Here is a 5,000-nt window from a genome sequence, read left to right as displayed (position 1 = left end):
ATAGAAAGTCTCATTAGTAAGGTAGCATATATGAATTTTCTAAGTCAAGGCCTATAGTAACTGTTCGGGGTTTTGTTAGGTTAGGTCAGGTTAAGTTCAGGGTATCCTCAAACACATGATAGCCAGCACCTTATGGTATACATCAACAAAGAATGACCTCACTTTGTTGTATAGAAAGTCTCATTAGTAAGGTAGCATATATGAATTTTCTAAGTCAAGGCCTATAGTAACTGTTCGGGGTTTTGTTAGGTTAGGTTAGATTAAGTTCAGGGTATCTTCACACACATGATAGCCAGCACCTTATGGTATAAATCAACAAAGAATGACCTCACTTTGTTGTATAGAAAGTCTTATTAGTAAGGAAGCATATATGAATTTTCTGAGTCAAGACCTATTTTTTTCATACTTTCAATACACACGAACACGAGCAACCTTACCTTGTCCGGAGAAGACGCGAGGGTGCAGCGCCGGGAGCCAGGAAGGGGGAGATTTTCTTCGGCGTCACTATAAAAAGTTTCTGCCCGCGCCACAAGAGAGCGGGGCCGAGAACCAATCACTGCCTCAGAGGGGTTCTGCAAAGAGAGAGAGAACGGTGTTAGATAGAGTGTCAGAGAAATTTCGAGGTTAGTTAGTTTGTTAGTTAGCGAGTTGGTAAGTTAATTAGTTATTTACTTAGATAGATAGTTAGATAGGTTAGTTAGTGACTGAGTGAGGGAGTTACTTAGTTACGAAGTGAAAAAAGACAGAATTGAGAAAGAGGAAAGTGAAAAAAGGGAAAAAAAGAGAAAAAAGTAGAAATGTAATAAGAAAAGCAAAACAAATGAGATTTTTTTTATATATTTAAAAACTATTTATATTTTATTTTTTCAAGCAACATTTAAAAAGGAGGAAACTGTATGAAGATGGGACAGATAAAAAAAAATAAAGAGAAGAACTGAAGGAATGAAATGAAGAACGAAGAGAAAGAAGATTAGACACAGAGGAAAATAAAGAACATGCAGATAAATGAATAAATAAATAACGAGATGAAAATAAAAACAAATAAAAAACTAAGAAACTGAAGGAATAAAATGAAGAACGAAAAGAAGATTAGACAAATAAAAAAATAACATACAAATAAATAAACAGATAAATAACGAGATGAAAAAAAAAAGAAACTGAAGGAATAAAATGAATAACGAAAAGAAGATTAGACAAATAAAAAAAATAACATACAAATAAATAAACAGATAAATAACGAGATGAAAAAAAAAGAAACTGAAGGAATAAAATGAATAACGAAAAGAAGATTAGACAAAGAAAAAAAATAACATACAAATAAATAAATAGATAAATAACGATGGAAAAAAAAGAAACTGAAGGAATAAAATGAATAACGAAAAGAAGATTAGACAAAGAAAAAAAATAACATACAAATAAATAAACAGATAAATAACGAGATGAAAAAAAAAGAAACTGAAGGAATAAAATGAATAACGAAAAGAAGATTAGACAAAGACAAAAAATAACATACAAATAAATAAACATAAATAACGATGAAAAAAAAAAGAAACTGAAGGAATAAAATGAATTACGAAAAGAAGATTAGACAAAGAAAAAAAATAACATACAAATAAATAAAGATAAATAACGATGAAAAAATAGAAACTGAAGGAATAAAATGAATTACGAAAAGAAGATTAGACAAATAAAAAAAAATAACATACAAATAAATAAACAGATAAATAACGATGAAAAAAAAAGAAACTGAAAGAATAAAATGAATAACGAAAAGAAGATTAGACACAAAAAAAATAACATAGATAGATAAATGAATAGATAAAAAAGATATAAAAAGCCTCCCTCATCGCTGCCTAAACTATTAACACTTCACCGCCAACACAAACATCATTAAATCAGTGTTGCATTCTCGTGTGCTGTGTTGTGTTGCACTGCATAAGTCAACACAAACAAACACACACACACACACACACCAAAAATAATGATGATAATAATAATAGTAATTCCCGTGTGTGTTTCCTGTTTTGATTTTCGTATACAAACACTTAAACACACACACACACACACACACACACACACACACACACACACACACACACACACACACACACACACACACACACACACACACACACACACACATGCATATATCCCTCTTCCTCCTCCTCTTATTTTTCTTCTTCTCCTTCTTCTTCTTTTTCTTCTTTTTCTTCTTCTTCTTTTTCTTTTTCTCTTGCTCTTCTTGTTATTGTTCTCTTTGTTTTGTTCTGTTTTTCTCTTGTTTTCTTTCTTTTCTTCTTTGTCTATTATTTCTAGTTATTATTTTCCTTGTTTTTTCTGTTTTTTTTTAATTCTTCTCTTTCTTTTCTTTTTCCTTTCTCCTCCTTTTCCTTTTCTTCTTCTCCCTTTTCCTTTATCATAATTTTCTCTTTTTACTCCTTCGCCTCTTGTTCTCTCCTCCTCCTCCTCCTCCTCCTCCTAATGTTATTATTATTTCTCCTCCTCCTCCTCCTCCTCTTCCTTCTAATATAATTCCTCCTCCTCCTCCTCCTCCTCCTCCTGTTGCAGCTTATCCTCCTCTCATTAATATTATCATCGCTCTCCCTTTTAGTCTCTCTCTCTCTCTCTCTCTCTCTCTCTCTCTCTCATTATATCCATAGTTTTATCGTTATTTCTCGTTTTTTTTCTACTTTAAAACACACACACACACACAAACACACACACACACACACACACACACGCACACGTCGCAGGTTAGCCACTAGAAGTAACTTTCCAAGCGCTCGTTTTAACACATTGCGTCTGTTTAGCGTGAAGGAGAAAGTTGCGTTAGCCAAGCGCGTAAAACGTGTGCGAGGGAGCGTGTTTGAACGTGTGTGTGTGTGTGTGTGTGTGTGTGTGTGTGTGTGTGTGTGGCGTTATGGAAAGTCTAGTGTGGCAGGAGTTGTTCTTGCATGTGTGTGTGTGTGTGTGTGTGTGTGTGTGTGTGTGTGTGTGTGTGTGTGTGTGTGTGTGTGTGTGTGTGTGTGTGTGTGTGTGTGTGTGTGTGTGTTTCAGTCTTTCGTCAACACACACACACACACACACACACACACACACACACACACACACACGGATGACTGGAATTCCACACTCATTCCCACGATAAATCTGATTAACTTTGGAATATATTGAATTAGCAGCGTGTTTGTTTGGCCGTATGTTGTTTTGATCGGCGGTGTTTTGCTGTTTGTTTTTCTTCCTCTGTATGTGTGTGTTTTTTGTGTGCGTATCTCTCTCTCTCTGTTTGGGTGTTTTTTTTTTTTTTACTTCCTGGTTGTTTTGTTTTGTGTTCGTTTTGTTTTTCTTTGATTTTGTTTGTGCATTTCATTGTCTATTTCCTTTGTTTCCTTCTTTCTCTTCTTCCCTCCCTTCCCGAGCGACTCAACCTCTTCACACTGGACAAGAGACGCCTGCTGGGGGAGCTTGATTCAGGTTTTCAAATACTTAAAACAATCTCAGTAGTGTCGATCACTCCACGCTCCTCACGCTACAAACTAACCCGAGAACAAGAAATAACATAAAACAGTTCAAGGCAAGCGATGCAGTACACGGCAGGAGTTATTTCTCGAACAGAGCTTGATTCAGGTTTTCAAATACTTAAAACAATCTCAGTAACGTCGATCACTCCACGCTCTTCACGCTACAAACTAACCCGAGAACGAGGGATAACATAATTCAAACCAAGCGATGCAGAACAGATATCGGCAGGAGTTATTTCTCGAACAGGGCTTGATTCAGATTTTCAAATACTTAAACAATCTCAGCAATGTCGATCACTCCACGCTCTTCACGCTACAAACTAATCCGAGAATAAGAAAAAACATAATTCAAACTAAGCGATGCAGTACAGATATCGGCAGGAGTTATTTCTTGACCAGAGTTGTCCGCCACTGCAATAGCCTTCCTGCAGGAGTGTTGTTTTTTTGTTGCTTTTTTTTTTACGTCGCGGCCTATTGCGTTGGTAGGCTTCTTCCCGGTGGATCCTGATGGTCGGCCCAAGGCTTCTTCCCGGTGTGGCCTGATGGTCGGCCCAGCCCGTTCTGGCGCAGACGAGTGTTTATAGTGGCGCCATCTTGCATCGGCTCATGCTGCCCTCCCGGAGCTCATCTTTAATCCTGGAATCTAGAGTCCGGGTTGATAGGTGGTCTTCTGGACAGCATGTGGGTAGTTTTAAGCCACTCGGCGGCGGCTGAAAAATCCCAGCTTGGTGGCACCGGGCGGGGATTGAACTCGCGTCCTCCTGAACGTGGCGCCGTCACTCTGTCGACTCAGCCACCGCACTGACCGTCACGTATTGAAGTGCTTTAATATTCTAGCAGGCAACCTCATAATGAACCAACAGGCTTTCTGCTCCCTACCCGTCCGTGTTTCCATTTTTCCCTCCCTCCCTCCCGGCCCTTCCCCTGACGTAGCACAGTGCCCAGGTGTACTAATATGCATGAGTACGTAGAGAAGTGCTTTAATTAATCTTCCAGCAGGCAACCTCGTAATGAACCAACAGGCTTTCTGCTCCCTGCTCCTCCGTGTTTCCATTTTTCCCTCCCTCCCCCCCTTCCCCTGACGTAGCACAGTGCCCAGGTGTACTAATATGCGTGAGTCAAGGCCAGGTGTGTGTGGGGGGGGAGAGGGGGGGGGCTACTCAAACTCTAGGCAGTAATTCCTCCCCTTACGGCCCCCGATCAGAAGGTGGCCGGGAAAGTTACAAGATTTATGTGGCAAAGTTGGAACACACACACACACACACACACACACACACACACACACACACACACACACACATATTCTCTCATACGTACATACATACATACACAAGCATACACACACATACCTACATACATACATACCTGTTTATCTATCTATCTATCTATCTATCTGTCTGTCCATCTATGTATATCTTCTTTTTTATTTAGTTCTTGTTTTATTGCTCTTGTTATTGTTATTGTTATTATTGTTCTTGT

The 5,000-nt window shown here is 38.5% G+C and overlaps 1 long non-coding RNA gene across 4 annotated transcripts in view; it reads right to left on the bottom strand.

Annotated features, from left to right (window-relative positions):
- Positions 1 to 43: 43 nt before the first annotated feature.
- The window catches only part of LOC126985714 (uncharacterized), a 65,468-nt gene continuing 60,511 nt past the window's right edge, over positions 44 to 5,000 (bottom strand). For 2 of the 4 annotated variants that reach the window (XR_007738980.1, XR_007738982.1), the window contains exon 6: positions 46 to 572. This is a non-coding gene — a long non-coding RNA (uncharacterized LOC126985714). Of the gene's footprint in view, positions 573 to 5,000 lie in introns of all 4 variants that reach the window. The other 2 variants (XR_007738981.1, XR_007738979.1) reach the window with 2 other exon arrangements.

The sequence above is a fragment of the Eriocheir sinensis genome, chromosome 60 (genome assembly GCF_024679095.1).
Source record: "Eriocheir sinensis breed Jianghai 21 chromosome 60, ASM2467909v1, whole genome shotgun sequence".
Classification (NCBI taxonomy): domain Eukaryota; kingdom Metazoa; phylum Arthropoda; class Malacostraca; order Decapoda; family Varunidae; genus Eriocheir; species Eriocheir sinensis.
The sequence above is the reverse complement of the archived record's forward strand: the minus strand, read 5'-3'. Positions and strand labels throughout refer to the sequence as shown.